This window comes from Lonchura striata, chromosome 3 (assembly GCF_046129695.1).
Source record: "Lonchura striata isolate bLonStr1 chromosome 3, bLonStr1.mat, whole genome shotgun sequence".
Lineage (NCBI taxonomy): Eukaryota > Metazoa > Chordata > Aves > Passeriformes > Estrildidae > Lonchura > Lonchura striata.
In genome coordinates, this window is record NC_134605.1 from 48486932 (window position 1) to 48504609 (window position 17678).

A 17678-nucleotide genomic window follows, 5' to 3' on the forward strand; every position below is an offset into this window, starting at 1 on the left:
ATTTATGATTCAAAACCCAAAACATTTAAAATTAAGTAACTATCAAGGGGCATGTGCAATAAAATGAACATTAAAAAAAAAAAAATCTAAGCTGATTCTAAGTTTATTTATGGAATTTTCTTCCCTTGTGTGGAATTAATGGATACGCAGTTTGCTTTGGCTTTGTGTTTAGAATTAATTTGCATCTGAAAAAAAGGTTGTTCAATGGATTTCTGGGATAACTAGGAAATCAGATTAAATTAAATAACTCGCTCTTATCAGATGTATGTACTCTTATACATTATATACACACACACAGACACACCTCTATATATACCCTCTAAGTCCTCATTCACTATGCTCTCTTCCCTCACAATAATACTGTCATCTCTGGTCCCACAAAATGAACTTATTGAATCTTCCCTATTGGACTGTAATGAAGAAATATGAAAAAGCTGGATTGCCATTGGCCAAGTCACCCACCATTTCCAAAATTTTTTGGTGTTTTTTTTTTTAAGGAATGCATCTTGCCAGAAAAAACATCTCCTAAGAGGCAAATAAGACAGGCAGCATAACAGTACTTCCAAATACTGCATGTGTTTGAGTTTGGATTCAAAAGACTGAGAAATACTGGAGCTCCACTGTTTGGTAGTAGTGTCACCAATTACCACTTTTTAAAATCACATAATTTACCACATGGAAGGCTGCATGTACTCATAGCTGATTCAAAATAAGGCCAGGCAAGAATAAAATAGGAGATACATATAAGAGCTGTGAAGGTGTTACTTTAAAAATGAAATATTTGTGACTTCCTTATTTTTCCAATCCCTACCATTTCTGATTCCTGTTTTTCAGAGGTGACTTCTAGGTCTGAAACTTGCATGTGAGGCTTGAATCTGAGGGTATACACAGCACCAAAACTTCTGAAACTGAATGAATAAAGAAGGTACTGTGATAGGTCACAGACCTAGTATTCTTAATTAAATAATAAAGAAGAAAACACCCAAGTAATCCAGGGACTTTGGTCAAGGTTTAATAGTCACTGAGTATTAGTGATCAAAAGTACTATTGAGAGATAGAATAAGATGGATAAACAATATAAATGGTGTGAGATATTAATTTGACTGATTGCTTAAATGAAATCATTAACATTTTGTAACTGTGACAAGAGACATAAAAATTCAAGACTTGACTATCAGAGAAAATACAGCTACAGCCTGAAATGCCAATTGAAAGGGGCAATAGAGCCTGTGCGTGTAATGGCATGGAAGGTAGTTCCCCAAATGTGTCACCAGATTTAAGATATGACTAGCACTGAGTGACTCACCTTTTATTTTAACTATCAACTCTACCTTTTTACAGCTTCAGAGGCTAAGCGTGAACTTTCATGTGACCACAACCTAGTGCAGCTCACACAGTTCTTAAAAGGCAACAATTTTAAAAGTAATAACCACAGTTAGAACCACCACAGAAAATCTTACTCTCCATAAGCAAAAAACCACAACCAACCAAAAAAAAAAAAAAAAAAAAAACAACCCACAAAAAAAAACCCAAACAAAAAACCCACTCCACAAACCCCACAGAAATCCAACCCTCCAAACCAAACAAAAGAACCTTGTCTGCACTGTAGTTTTTACATGAAAGCAATTTTTGCTACCAGTCAGCTCCAGCCTTTTCCATGTTTTCTTCTAGATTTATCAGTTTAGTAATCTGAAAGGTTTATTAATAAAGTGAATGAGTTCGATCACTTCCAGACTCCAGTCCTTCTTATAGAAGCTGAGACCAGGAACTGTCACTTGAAGAAATGGTAGGTGTTCTATAGAAGTAAGATAAATAACTGAGCTTTGGAAAATGTGATCTCTTCCCTTGACTTCTCTGTAGGCATGAAGTCACATGCAATTTCTCAGACAGAAAACCACATCACTTGGATCAATTTGGTGTCTCAACTTCTTATTTTGGGGAATATTTGCTTTAACATGAATGTGGTAAAATGGGATGGTGGAGGATTAATAAGCAGGGAACAGTGAGGTCAATCAGCAGGGATAAAGTTGTGTATATAATTTCAACTGCCATATAAAGAGTGACCTGTTTCTTGTCTGCTACAGAACTGGTTAAGATTTAAACTTTGGTAACTTAAATCTAGTAAAGGAGGTGAAACATCTGCAGAACTCATATTTTTGATGCTGGATAAGACAAAAAACAAAAGTTTAGAGAACCATTCTCCTTCCCACTAATGTATTTCCAAATTTCTTGTATTGGACAAAGGCCCTTGGACCCCCATCATGTTTCATTGCCCTGGGTGGTTCTGCCAGCCCACACTTCCTAATTTGCTCTTAGAACTGTGCCCATCCAAGTTGGTGCTGCAGGAGGAAGAAAGGTAAATTCCTACAGTCATTCAAGTGTATCTTCCTTCCCAGTCCGGTATTAGCAGAATAAACTAAAGCATGAAAGAATTGAAAATTGGTGATTGGTGCTGTCTGCTCTCAAACATCCATCCTTTTTGTGCCCCAGTTCTCTCTGCTAAATGAAATGTAGAAATGGCCCTTCCTGACCGGTCACATATCTTCTCTGTGTGCAAAGATTCAAGATTTTCTATTTGCATTTAATAGTATGTGAAATTACAGAAGAGCTATAGTAGGAGAGCATTAGACACTGAGAAAAACTAGAAGTGAAACACGCAGAATAGATGGAGCAGGTCATTGTCTTGATCTGTAAGCTCTTACTGAACCTTACCACTATCCCTAAAAATAACGTTAAGTCATGTAGAATATTACAGAAATGTCAGCTAATAAAAAATATAATCCCTTTAAGAATTTAAATGGCAAGAGCCTTGAGCAGTTGACGATAGGTTTCTCCCAGAGAAACAACTCATGTAGACAGAGGAGTCAGGATTACTGGAGCTAGCTGTCATGCAGCTCTGTGAACTTTCCACATTTCTGTTAGCTGAGGGTATTGGCCCGTGCTGACCTTCTGTACTCTGCTTGAGGCAATCACATCAAATTCCCTTTCTGATGAGCCAATGTGAATGGCACTCTGCTAATGACTCTTCCTGACACATTTCAAGATTCATGGCAGTTACATCCAAAGGAATTATGGGCTCCCTATCTTTTGCCTTCAATTAATGAAATCTTTTCAGTTCAAAGACCCTCAACTTCAATGCTAATTCAAAGGATATCAAAGTAATTGATAGTCTGCATTAATAAATCTATGTGCTTTAGAATGCTTAGCCTTCAAAAAACCCACCAATTTATAATCATGGTGCCTTAAAATGGTGAAATCAGAAATCAGAAGAAATTCCTGCGCATCACATATACAGTTGGTTAACCTATATTAGGAAAAGAACTTAATTTCCTTACCAACTAATTTCACAGAGTAAATTCAGACAGCAAATAACTACATCCCACTTCTATATGTGAGTTTTTACTTGACCTTTGCCTGGAGAATTTCTGCACAATGACAGTTTCATAGCTCGTACTTCCAGTATTACTCCTGATTAAAAAAAAAAATCCCAACTAATTAGCATGTAACAACCAACATTAACAACATATGCTGGGACTGTAATGAAGTCCTAATTTGTAAAATGTTCTCAAGGATGCTGTATTATTGATTAAAAATTAACATTTTCTCTTGCTCTAGAGCAATTAGTGAAAATGTAAGATAATGAATATTTATAAAGCTAAGGTAAAAATTTGATCATATCCTAAGACACCATTTTTTGCGCTTAATAGCAACTAGCAAACTGCTGGCAAGCAAATCTTATGCATTAGGTTTCCAAGGCAGAAGTTTGTTCATGGCAGTCTGCTTTACAGCTAGAGCTGAGAATGCAAGAAAAGGGCAATTTCCCTCACAAAAGCCAAAAGGCAGCAGCAACAGCACCAAAGAACAAGAAGTCAAGTCAAGCTAACTTCTCATGCATTTTCCCATGTGTTTCTCAAGAGGTCAAACTGTCAAGTTAGTGAACACCTTTGATGAATTCAACAGCAATGCCAGTTACAGCTTTGCAGTTTGACTTCAGAAAAATAGTGTGTGCATGCTGCATTGCACTCATTCACAGGAGCTCCCCTGATGGAATGTAAGGTGGTAGCTAGACATCTTTATGTCACTGGTAAATGTAAGATTTGGCCCATTCTTTACTCTCAGGAACAACTTATTTTTATGAGCTGTTCTGCTAGCTGTCTGCACTCATCTAACAATTATACCTATTAGCACTTTGTCTTACTATCAACTATTTAATAGTTCCTTAGCCTGGAACGACCTATTAACAAAACCTTCCTATTTTGTATTTTCTGGCTTTGCTTGTCTTCCCCACATATTTCACAAGCACAATAAACTTCTTCTATACTTATTAAAGAGATTGGCCCTGGACTTGCCATTTGCAAGGTGATAAAGCAAATGTGTCAAACCTTAAAGGTAGAGATATATTTCAGATATATTAAATTCTCAGAAATTAATTACACTGGAAGGAACACTTCAAAGTAGTTGTTAATGCTAACTTCTGGAAAATGTAACAGTAAAAAAAAAAACAAAAAACAAATAGCTGTCACTGGGGCTTTTTCCTCCAAATCAAGAAAAACATTACTGTTGTGTAGCCCATGGTCTTCAGAAACAAAGAGAAATATTAGACAATGACTAGGCAGAGAAGGATCTGCTTGCAAAGGATGCCATATCCTGTCAAAATATAAACATAGCCATTGCAACCCTATGTCTCCAGCCTGAGTGGAAACCTTGGCATACAGGCAGACAGGTGAGTATGAAATTTCTGCTTATTTCTTTTTCTGGACCAGATGGGAATTCAAGCCCTTCTTCTGAGAGCTGCCATCTCAATCTTTCCATTAGGTAACTGGGACTTTATGTGTCATGCTGAGAGCTCAAGGTATTAAGTTCTTAATCAAAAAAGATATTTTTCTCTTTGAGGAAGAGTCTTACTAATAGCCATGGCAGCAGAACCTGCTGATCTCAGCTGCAGCTACAATACACATTTACCTGCAGCCTTCACAGAAATACTTCTGACACTAAGGTTGATAAAACCTGTAGATGTCACAAGTGGAAGTATCATAGAAAGAGGAATGTTTTTCTACAGATGAAACCTTTCTGGAGATATTAGAGGTGTTTTGGTTTGAGGGGTAGGTGTTGTTGCAGTGGGGCTTTTTGGTAGTTCTGTTGTTTTTGGGGTTTTTTTGTTTTATTTTTTTTTTCTGTAATGAATAGGTTATATCAATAAAAAAGAAAATTGAAAAGAATCTTAAAATTAGCCTGCAGTGTTACTTATTTGCTAGCACTGTAGAGCCATGGTTTTTCTTCTTTCAGGTAAAGCCAGTTTGTGGTAATTAAAATATTGACATCCATTTTCAAGCAAAAATGAAAATTTCAGTGCTTTTATAAGATAACTCAAAAAAATACCTTTTGTCAGCATTTTTTCCCAGTTAACTTTTTGTAGTATTAATAATGTGAGTTTATGTGAAGATTTTAAATTTAGTTCTCTACTACAGAAGGGCTGACTATGGCATTACCAATCAGAAATAAATGCTGAATGACAGCTCAATACATCCATATGCATTTCCTTCTCTTGTTAACTCCAGTAGATTGTGACCTATCAAAGGATATTGCTTTGTATTTCATTAACCCAGAAATATGGGGAAACACATAACAGACAAGCATTTCTAAGCAGAGGATTTTTGCTATAAAAATGTTTTCTGTATCTTTGGTAACTTTTGTGGCAAAAGACATTTCTTACACTTATGCTTAATTTCAAACATTCAAACCACACTGCTAATTTTAAGAATAAATTTTAAAGCAACATCTTTTGTCAATGTTAAATAATGCTAGAAAAATAAAGTTTAACTCCCATTAAGCATTTTAAGCTCTAGTGTTTTTTATCTCTGAGAGTACTAACACACAGTCATTGCCATCATGCCTAATTAGAAGCCATGTTCTTTGAGCTCTTTTCAGTTTAAAAATATGAGGATTTATGGTGTTTGTTCCTTTAAAATCTTGGTGATTTTATCAGAAAAAAAAAAAAAAGAGCCAGAGAAAGGATGGTGTCTATCACAAACAAAAGAACACATTTAAGCAACAGGTGAATGCTCAAATAATCAAGTGGTTCAAGAGACGAATTACCACTGTGATAATTAACATGATTACAACCAAGTGAGGAATAAAGCTGTGGCCACTCTGTAAATATTCTAAGATAGACAAAACTGAACGGTAATTGTACCAACCACTGGTCTTCAATACTGCTTCTCAATTACTGGAAACACAGCCACAGTTTCTGTGGGTTTGTTTTTGAAAGGATCTGAGTATACATAGAAGGTACTAAAATCCATTACTCCAGTCCTATGAATTTTGATGAAATTTGGAACACTTTACACCTTGGAAAAGCATAATGTAGTGGTCAAGTAAAGCCTCTGATTTTTAGAAGTGTTCTTTACAGAGACAGAGTAAATTTGGTAAATTTGCAGGTCTCTTTTTTCAGTTATGAAGTACTAACCTAGAGAAACTCAGTACTGTACTTCAATTTCCATAAGCTATAAGGTTTTGTGACACAAGTTTCCCAGCAATACCACTTAGACCGTTGCTTCTTAGCTTATCTGTGCAAGTTTTCAGGAGAGCTGACTTGTTATCTTTTAACTATATATTCTACATCAGCAATGCCCGAGCCAGCTCAGCCCATGGGTTTTGCTGTCTGACTCTGACTAGAATTACTACTTTCTTTACTAATTCATGCCAAGAAAACTTCTGAATTAATTACTCTCAGGTCAGTGTCAAAGGTGCCATATAATATAAACACTTGTTTAAAGTTATCACTATTATACTTAATTTATTGAGATAAATAAGGAATCCCTTGGCACAAATAGTATTTTTCACTATAGAGAGAAGGCAACAGTCAGCATTATGGGTTCAGAAGTAATTACTGACATAAATCAATAGATGCTGGAAATATTGATTATACATTCACTGTTAATTCTCTGGCAATGCATCTCCAGGATATGACCATCACATCTTTCACTTAAGTATTTTTAAAAAGCCTAGAAATAAATACAGAATTTCAGGCTCTGGCAAAGATATTTAGTTAATGAATCATAAGAGAAAATCTTTGTATGCCACTGCATCATCAGACTTTGAATGTTCCATGGAGTAATTTTTTGCTTCCTTCTCAATTAGTGTAAGATGCTAATATGGGTTAAAGGGAACTTTACAAGAAAATGAGAGAAATATGATAACTGTCATAGAGTTTCCTAGTTGCATTTTTCCCTGTTCTGGTGAATGAAAGTTAAATGTCATCTCTACATTTAATTCTTTGACTGAATTGGGCGGGAGGAATATGTTCAAAGATTAGCATTTTATATTGCTTTATGAGAGGAGAAGTTTTCAGCCTCAGTTCCTAGCACTGGGCAGTATATTTGCAGAAAGGTTAAGTGGAGCTACAGGGAGAAAGGACTTAATTTTAACACATAACAGCACAGTAGTTAATAAGCAATTAAATTTTGGGATTTTTTTTTTTTTTGTGAGTGAGGGTATGTACACATATGTTTATGTCAAGGAAAATTTTTCCAGTTGAGAAAGTTAGAAATTAAACTGGACAAACAATAATACAAAGAACCAGACAGACACACAGACATTAGGGAAGAGCAAAAGAAATCAAAGCTAACTGGTCATGCTGGCATGAGAAAAACTGAGTATATAAGTAAATTTAGTTTAAGAATTAAAATAAAATTACCAGTTTGCATAAGCTGGGGAGGCAACCAGTCTAGTTAGTTTTCAAATGGAACTTGATGAATTTATAGCCAATAATCCATCAGGTTGTAGCTGTAATCACTGGAAAGAGAAATCAGTTCTTCCCTGCTAAAGTACATCCCCTGGGAGCTTGGTCTCCAAGAGCTTCATCATGAAACTAGTTAGGTCTTCTGTTTAGGATCTGTGTAAGTGTGCTGTTGCGGGAATACCCCAGTATGCTTCCCCTCTGATTTTCACAAGGCTTTAAACAGTGTTCACCCCAGAAAGAGAGAAGTCAGTATCTTCACCATTAAAAGAAAAGCTATGATGATCACAGCCATAGTAAGATGATGAACAGTAAAAGTCACCTCGCTGACATAAAAGTCACTCAGATCTGTGTGCAGCACAACAAAAATTAAACTTCCTTTTAAAACTGAAAATGGGATCTCATAGTATTTGTCTGAATTGATATCATGAATGTGCCATGTAATGCATAGTGTGGCAAGCCTTGGTTGAAAATAGATTTTCAGACAGCCTATTATATTTATTTCAACAGATGTATTTTATTCATTTTAAACACCTGGATATTCATCTCTGCCCCAAAGTGTATCTATTCTTTGGCTCTATTGTATCTGCATTAAAAGTAACAAAATTAAACTGTAGATTATCTCTTTTTATTCTAATGATTCTTTCTTATATCTGGGAAAATATGACTTTAAATACCTTTTTGTTTGTGCATTGAAATAAATTGCATTTTAAGAATAGACCAAGACCGACTGATGCAACCAGTTATTTTAAAATGCAGCTCATTTTTAAATCCAGTTAATTTGAGTTAATTTTAAAATGAAGTTCATTTTTAAATCCCGTTCATTTGAGTTAATTTTAAAATGCAGTTCATTTTTAAATCCAGTTCATTGAGCTGGCAGCCTAATCTGCTGTCTCTCTTGTATCACATATTTGCTCTTCACACTGAATATGGCAGGCCATCCTTTCTAACTAGATGATTTAAATAAATGGCATCTGTACTGTGTAGAATTTACCTCTGGCCAAATGCCCTTACACATGCTTTTGGCAATGTCATCAACTACAGTGACAGTCAGGTTTGTCCTGAAAGGGATGGCAGGAATCTCACTGTGTTGAGAAAACTGTGGTCCTTCCAAGCCCAGCTGTGATCTTTCTAAGGCATCTAGACCTGGATGGAATGAGGACAACTTGAGACATGAATTGTTTTGTACACATGCACCAACCCTCCAAACACCAGCTTTCCCACTGGTTGCTGACCAGAATTAACCAGAACAGCAGTTAGGCAGCTATTTATAACAAGTTACTACTGTATGAGGCAGCCTGTTACAGGTGCCAAATACATGAACAGGACTTATGGCCTGTCAGGTAGTATCTCTCCACAAAACACTACACAGTGCTTTGAATGCAGGCTTTGCAACTTATTTTAACCAAAGCTGAAGCAATCCTCTAAACCAAGGTAAAAGATGTCCCACATGCAAACACACCCATGTTTTACTTCATGACAGAACCCCTGTAAAAGAGGCAGCATGTGCATAATCAGCAGGCAGGTTCCCAAAGTCCAAAGTCTTTGCTCTTGCAACAGATGGGACTGTGAATGACAGGGAAACAGAACCCTACTGAGGAATCCCTCCTCCCAAAATCCTTATTTAAACAGGCACTTTTGAAACTTTTCAAATGAAAAAGCACAACACAGATGTTATTTTCAAGTCTTATTTTCCAGATAAAATTTGGTATTCCTACATACAGGCTCCCAAACAGTACTTTCTTTTGCCTTTGTCTTCTAAAATGCATAATTTGTTTAGTATTTATACTGCATTATTAAATTCCAGTTGGTCATTAAATTATACCTTTGGAAATAGTAAAAATATCAATATGGATTGTTTGAAAGAAAAAAAGGTGAAGCCTTTTTTTTTTCTCACAAATTTGAATGTAAAATAAGAATGTCTATCACACTGTAACAATTGTTATAAGATGCCTACACAACCACAGCAGTGTTATGTTTGGTTCCACAGAATCTCTTCTATTTTCACACTGCTGCTCACTTCTGAATTGCTCCAACAGAAAACTATTTCAGAGAAAGAATGGATTCCTAGGCAGCAGATTCAATGAGGCTCCAGAACGTTTTGAATTCTTGTGATCGTAAATACAGTTGATGCTGGGAACCGAAAAATCGTTGACATACTATTTGTCTCCGAGATGCACTGTGAACCGACTCAGCTGTTGTAGTCACAAAACAATAAAGCATTCTGATGTAATCTACCCTGCTTTCAGAATCACATTTCTTTACCTCCCTCTAGAAAATCTCACCTAAATCTGTTTGTGGATTTTCTTCCTTCTTGACACGGGAGAAACATCTTTTTCTCACTAGTCCCAATCTCACTTCATTTTGCTTGGAACAGGACCCAGAGACTTTGCTTTAATGAGGAAGTCTAGCCCAATTTCTATTTAGACATAATTCATGGACTATACCCCGACCTTGTTAACCACCCTATTCATCTACATGCATCAATCTCAATGGATGAAACAAGTACTGACACTAATAACTTTGCTTCCAGTTTCCAAATGGGACTGAAGGGAAGTAGAGTAGTGCAGCTGAAGTTTCCTATGGACTGTGAGCTTTTTCTTGTTCTCATCTCCTGAAAGTATTGTACAGTGCTTCTGACAGATTCTGAATGTGCTACACTGATGTTATTTAACATCTGGTGCTTGTTTCTGTAGAACTTGACATTGCAGAGGCTTCTTGAAAGCAGCAAAGATGCTGCTCTGACATACAAGGTAACACCTTCTAGAACATTATCTAAAAATCCAACCTAGAAAGATTCATATTGTTTCTTACACACTTCGCGTTAAGGCAAATTTCTATATTAATAAACTATGAAGAGGTGGAAGACTGAGTTCCCACCTGCTGTATCCTCAGTGCTACCATTAACAGTTATTTATTTGTTTTAACCCTGGCAATATGAACCTATTTCTAGCTTCAAATTATAGAATATATACAATGTAATATGTACATTATATGTGTAATATTGTATCCTATCTAGACTTGCATATATCCTACAAATACTGGGCAATTCCTATCCTTGGTTGTCTTCCATATATTATGCCTACTATTACAGCCCTACAAAGTTCAAATGCTGCTTATAACAGTAATTGCTATTTTTTTTGTAGTTACAGATCAACCACTATCAAAGTCTAACTGCTTTCCTAACCATCTGAGTGAAACCTTATTAAACAAGGAACATAAATTTTGGGGGAAAAATTGCTTTTGCTAATAAAAACACGGGTATTAGACTGTCTCATTTAGCAGAATTTGGCCATTATCTGCTTCTCTCTGCAAATTGCATTTGATCTTTGCCAAAAAAGCAGAAGTACACAGTTTAATGTGATAATATAGGACCTGTTGTGAGGTAACACAGTAAAAAAAAAAATCATAACCAGGTCATAAATGTTAAAATGCAAAAGGAAGGAAATGCCTGTTATTCATCTTGCAGGCAGTATTCAGACATTCATGAAATTGAAAGTTAATGTACCAGGGACTTTCATTATCTGACCCATTCTATATTATCCATTAGAATCCCATAGTACTGGAGACAGAGGACCAATATGTCACTAATACAAGACTGAAAAGGTCACAAAAACTAAGCATCAATAAGACATTACTTCTCTATTAAATTTCACAACACTCAGCAGAAAACACATTTGCTGAAACCAGAATGTTTTATTATGTAATGTAGCTAAATTGAGAAAAATATATGTTTACCAAGGCAAGGGCATAATGATTAGTTGTCGAGTGAAAGTAATGACTTTTTTCCCCTCCATTTCCTCATTAAAGAAATTTTGTTTTTTTAAAGGAAAAGAAAGATATTGCATGGGTTTATTTTTGCTTTTTAAGGCTATTTCTTACAATAGAAATATATTGCTCCTTTGGCTTTAGTGAAGGTTTCCTTTCACACCACTGAAAATATAATATTTATTAGTATGTAGTAAAGCCAAAACAAATTTGCTTTCCATTTCCTCTAGTGAAATATTCCATTTATTTAGAATAGCTTTCAGTAAAAACAATATCACTACTACTGCAACATCATTTTCCTGTAGAAAGATGATGTACTGATTCTCTTGAGCTTTCTCCATCCCATTTCTCCCCTAACGTTGTTGCCCAAGCCACTCCATATACATTGCTCTTACTACACAGCTGAGAAAAATGCATAGCATGAACTGTTATGTGGAAATAAATTACTATGAAGCAACTTATGGAAAGACTCAACTTTACCATTTGCCATTACAGAAAATATGTGAGAATTCATGATATTTATTTTAAGTGTTGGAACTAGTTTTTTCATGAGGAAAAGTATGCTGTCAATGATCTTGGGACTCAGATGACAACCTCATTCCTCATGCTCCTCTATCCAATTATGGGTAAAACAGACTTGTCACAGTAGACTTATCCAAGTAAATGAAAAACAGGATAGGTGATTATGTGCTGATGGACATTGGACCAGAGAATTTCATTCACCAGTCTTTGACTTGTGGGAAATGCCACAGGAAAAATGGTTAAAGCTGTCCAAGTTTTACCTTGATACATTGATTAAGTGGTTCTAGGTATTTTCAGTATCACCAATAAACATCTGGAGACTAGGGTAAAATTTTAACTATTTAAATGCAAACAAGCGCATCCAGGTATTTCAGCAAAACAGTATTTTAAAATTGTTTTAAACGGTACAAAACCAACCTGTAGACCAGATAGAATATACTAAAGGTGCTTGTAAAGAAGAGGCAAAAATGAAAGTATGATGAAATTTAGGTGATCACAGGAAGGAAATTGTGTGCGAATATTGTGTCTCTATTCCAGCACCTACAGTGCCTGGAATAGAGACACAATAGATCAGTACCATCTCACTGCCTGCCCCTGCTACCCTTTTCAGTTAGGAAGGTTAGAATGTCAAGTTAACTATGCAAACCAAGAGAGTGACTGAAGAAAAGCCTGACACAATTTCAAGCCAGTTGGAGTCCTAGGATACAAATGTCTCTCTCCTTTTCCCAGCATCTATAAAGACACCAAGTATTTGCAGTCTTTAATTGAAGATTTGCTGGTTTGAGTTTGTTTTCTTTTTAATAAGAGCAATTACTAGGAAAAGATAACTGCAGTTAAAGAAATTCAAAATTGCAGAATGACAAAAATTAAACAAAATGGCTGGAAGACAAATTATTGCCTGGCCTTCAACTCAGCAGGTATAATGGTTTAAATTCCTTGCCATTGCATTAGAGGGAAAGCTTCTCATATTTTTCATCAGCTCTGGACCTGGGCTTCCCAATGCCCACCAGCTTCCACCTTTACCCAAATCACCTTGGCTGGGACACAGGTGAATGTCCCTACTGGCTGACGAGCTGTACTCGTGTTAAACAAGTGACAAAAGTGAAAGCTTGGTTGTTCCTGGGAAAAAGCAACCTTCTCCCGAGTCTCCTCCAAAAGGCTAAACTGAAGGAATGGTGACCAGGTCTAAAGGACATCTATCGTTCTTCTCTCCTGTCTTTCCCTAATGATTTAAGATTTGATATTTACCCAGTAAATAGGAAGAAACATCCTCTACTGCTCATCAAAGAAAACCATATCCAATTACAATATTTATCATAAGGCACATGGAAAGCATCTGCGTTTACTTTAATCCTACTGTTTAAGGAAGAGACACAAGGGAACATTTTAGGCATTTTTTACTCTTGCTTTGATAAACATGTTGCAATGGACTGTGACACAATTTTTATTTAGAAAGTGGTCTTTTTAATGGTGCAGAATCAATAGTAATGCAGACAAGGTTAGCAGTTAATGGCTAACCTCTGTCCAAAATAGCAGGCCCCTGAGGCACATGGAATTTATGCAGAATCAAAGTTAATAGTGTAAAAAAAGAAAAAAAGGCAATTCCCTGAATCCTTGCTACTTGATGTTGCCTCCTACCCAGTGTGCTCACTGCGTTTGAGATAACAAAGACAACTCAACAGTCCTTTTCCATCTTAATCTCCTGATCTTATTTTTCTTTTTTTTTTTTTTTTTTTTTTAATATCAGCATAGTATTATATAACTGAAAGCCAAAACCAGAAAGAAACTAGGATGGGATTTTCTTAAAATTATCTTGCAGAAGTCAAGAAACATTTAATTTTAATTTTTTTTTACATTATTGAAATTTGTTGACTTTAAATATCTGGATAAAATGGTAGCTCCCTCTCTGTACTTACTAACTTTTAATAAGGGCTGGATTGAACTGGAGCATTGGATGCCATGACAGCTCCTACTAAAAAAAACAGTCTGAAGTTTTCAACTCTCCTTTGAAATAAGCATGTTTTTTCAAGAAGACATCTTCTGCCTACAGGCGTTCTAATATGAAGTAAGCCCAACACATACAGACAGAAAACACTCAACTGCAATTAAAAGATTTTTAAATTTAGCAATATGGTCACATGTAGTCAGTCTGCACTCCAGATATACTCAGAAAACCAAGAGAATATTTCCAAGCACTGCATTTCTAAAATAATTACTTCTATTTTAGCAGATTACAATGCACCCACCCCATATGTCTTTACATAAAGAGATCAGTATCATGGTACCAAGGTTTAGAACACGAAATCTATATTTTCCAAAAGAAAATGACAGTTAAGAAAACTTAGCCAGCTACATTTCAATAATAGGGCAGGCCATATTGTTGTTTTACTGGGAAACAAAACACATGACAAGTAGAGCTTTGGTTTAGACTTAATGTGACTGTACAAAAATAGCTAACTTTCACAAAAACCTAAAAAATTCTCAAACCAAAAATACCTCTTAAAATAAAGTGTCACTACACAACATACAAAATACAGCACTATACAATACTTCAGCTTGAACAGGCCACGACACACATTCAGCAAAGTCCTCAAGATACCTGTTTCTTTATTTGACATGCTTCCATGTATTACTGTTACAATTTACTACTATTTACTCTAATTAGATCCAACTGCCAAAATTCATTAGAGAAGAATCTGGTACAATCAAGAATAATAAATTCTGTTCATTCATATGTTTTTAAATTATTCTACTCCTATAGAGCAAAAATGGTTTTCTACCTTGGCTTCTAGCTAAGAGACTGCAAAACCAGTCACAACAACTCTTTCAAAATCTTGTGTCAGTCATAGCTGAGTTCACAGAGTGTACTGCTAGAGCTTCATGTTACCGAGCTGCACAGGACACCCACAGCATGACTGAGTGCTGTATTACTGGAGTCTACACATCTTACTGCAAGAGACACTGTAATTGTTGGCCAGGCGGGTGACTGACACCCCCCAGCCAAACCCTGTCCCAGACATCAGCACAAGAAATATGGAAAACTCCAAAGTTTGAGCTGTGCTTAATTACCTGGTTTAAGGTTTTGGAAGGAGAAGGGTAGAATGAAGTCTCAGTCTAGTGGCTAGATAATGTGCCCAGGAAGTTAAGAGTACTGGATTTAATTCTCTCTCCATCTAGAGTGATTTCAAGGTGATTGAATTAACAGCAGGTTTAGGGGAAACTTTCTACCTAACTTGTCAAAGGAATGCTACCATGAGAGTACTGAAAAGTTTATGATTAAGTTTGCCAAGGTACTAGGTGTATATATATCCATATTCATCCCAACCAGCAATTAACTTTTGAAAACACACACACACACACACACACACGTCATCACTCCCTCATTTTGCATAAATGAGGACTAGAAACAAAAATCAGCATAGTCACCATAAAGTGCATTGATGGAAAAATCTTCCATCAAATTGTAATGTAACTCTAAAGAATTACTGTATTAAAATCTTTATTACATCACATTCTTATAAATTACTATTATGAAACTGAAGTACTTAACAAGCATTTATCAATGAAAATCCTTATTCTCCCATGTCAATCTGAAATCCCACTTTTTTATTTTATTCTTTCTTGTTTAAATACAAAAGAATACACATCTTCCTCTTTTTAATGAATATCATCTTCAGGTAAATATTATATCATTCCTGTCCTTTTTGAAAGGACAAAATGAAAAGAAAATTCTCAGTCCTGTAGGAAATCTAACCCATTTTGAAGCTGATGAGAATTGTTAGATTTCACTGAAAGATACAAATTCCAACTTATAATGGAAACTTCTACTTTAATTATGGACCAAACACTGATGCCACAAGAGAAGGTTCATTACAAGATTATTACTTAGGTTACCATGGGTCTCAATGATATCCAAAGTGATACTACTTGAACCTTCTCACCAAAATTCCACATGGATTAAATGGAAATATTACAAAAAATTTTCAAGGACATTATAGGAGACAATGAGCAAAGTCAGGAAATTCATTTTCTGCTTTAAATTGGACCCTTCAAATTGGATTCTGAAGGAAATGTTAAACTCCCTAGTGGAGGCTGCAGCCCAGAGCACTTGTACCCTCTCTACATGCTCCCTTTTCCTTAGGTACAGGGTTTCCCTGTGCCAGTTCCCCACCTATGACAGGACAAAAATAACACCCAGTACTTCAAGGGATAAGGAACCCTGTGTTGGCCAAGGGGAAAAAAGCACAGGAATTTGGCTTACCACCAGGTCCTCTCTGCCTCCACTGCTGTAACACTTCACAGCTCATAGGGCACAGATGGAGCTATGAAAACTCAACGGAGAATTCCCTGCATGCCAAACTGAAGAGTTGGTATCACCTCCTTATTCAACTTTATCATTGTCTTCTAATGCCATGAAAAGAACCACTAAACAAAACATCAAAATATCCTTTTCCTGAAAGCCATGAAAAAAAGAAAAAAAAAGCCTTGCTATCACATGACCTGTCTTCTGTCAGTGAGCTATACTCCAAAAGCAACAAATGTGGGTAGGAGGACAGAATAAATATTTAAAAAAACAAAAAACAAAACAAAAACCCAAAAATTCCCCTCAAACCAGCAATACATGTGCTGCTAGAGATAGTAGTTAAAGGAAGAGTAGAAAGAAGCAAGGTAGCAGTTATAGTCTTACAGTCTACAAGATCAGAACAAGGTTTATACTAACCTTTGTGCCTCATCCTTCTTTATGGGCACAAAAACGCCATATTAAATAGTTTCTGAACTACTGAGAAGAGGGGGCAGCAGGCTTAAGAGATACAAATGGTGCCCTGAAGGCCTGCTACATATCCAGGGTGCAGTTTTGTGTAAAAGCAGAGAAAACCTGAGGAAGGAGTGGAGGCCAGCAGTAATTAATTTGATTTGGTGAAGATACTAGAATTAAGTGACTTCATTTGGCTGGGCACAATTCAATTAGAAAAGGGCTCAACTGATGATTTCAAAGACAGAAATTATTTATTTCAGAGAAGTAAAGATACACAGATGGAAATAAACCAAAGAGAAGATGGATAGGTACACAGAGCATTTCTCATCCCTTTTAATATAAATTGACTTCATGCTTTAAATTTTGGGTTCTGGCAGATTCTCCCCTAGGAAGAATCCTTAGCAAATAGCAGCTGTAAATATTTGGCTTGCTTAAACTCTTGGAAAAACACATTTCTAAGAAACCCAGCTAAGTAAACAGACGTTCCAATTTGGATTCAGTCTGAAACTGAGCACCAAATGGTACAATAATGATCAGATTGTGCACAGTCACCTAACCTATGTGTGGCAATGAATGCATGTTAAGAAGTATCTGAATAATTTAAAATGCCTCTTTGAGCCCCTACTGAAAATATGGCTTCCTATTTTATTGAATTGTTAATTACTCCAAGTAGAAGATTTAATGCCAAATAAAGTCATGTGTGCATGAATTTTTCACATCTAAAGCATTTAATTGTGTGACACCTATGTTACAAATCAGAATAAAGTAATGCTGTCTGAATTAAATACTCCAAATGCCAATAGGTTGGATGGAAATAATTTCCTCTTCCCTCTTTTTGCTTCTACATGACAAAGATAAAAATTAGCATTGATCATACACTGGCAAACAGCTCAG

The 17678-nt window shown here is 35.9% G+C and overlaps 1 protein-coding gene across 3 annotated transcripts in view; it reads right to left on the reverse strand.

Annotated features, from left to right (window-relative positions):
* Positions 1-17678, reverse strand: part of LOC110468846 (SAM and SH3 domain-containing protein 1) — a 526389-nt gene that overhangs the window by 325320 nt on the left and 183391 nt on the right. The gene's annotated exons all lie outside the window — the stretch shown is intronic.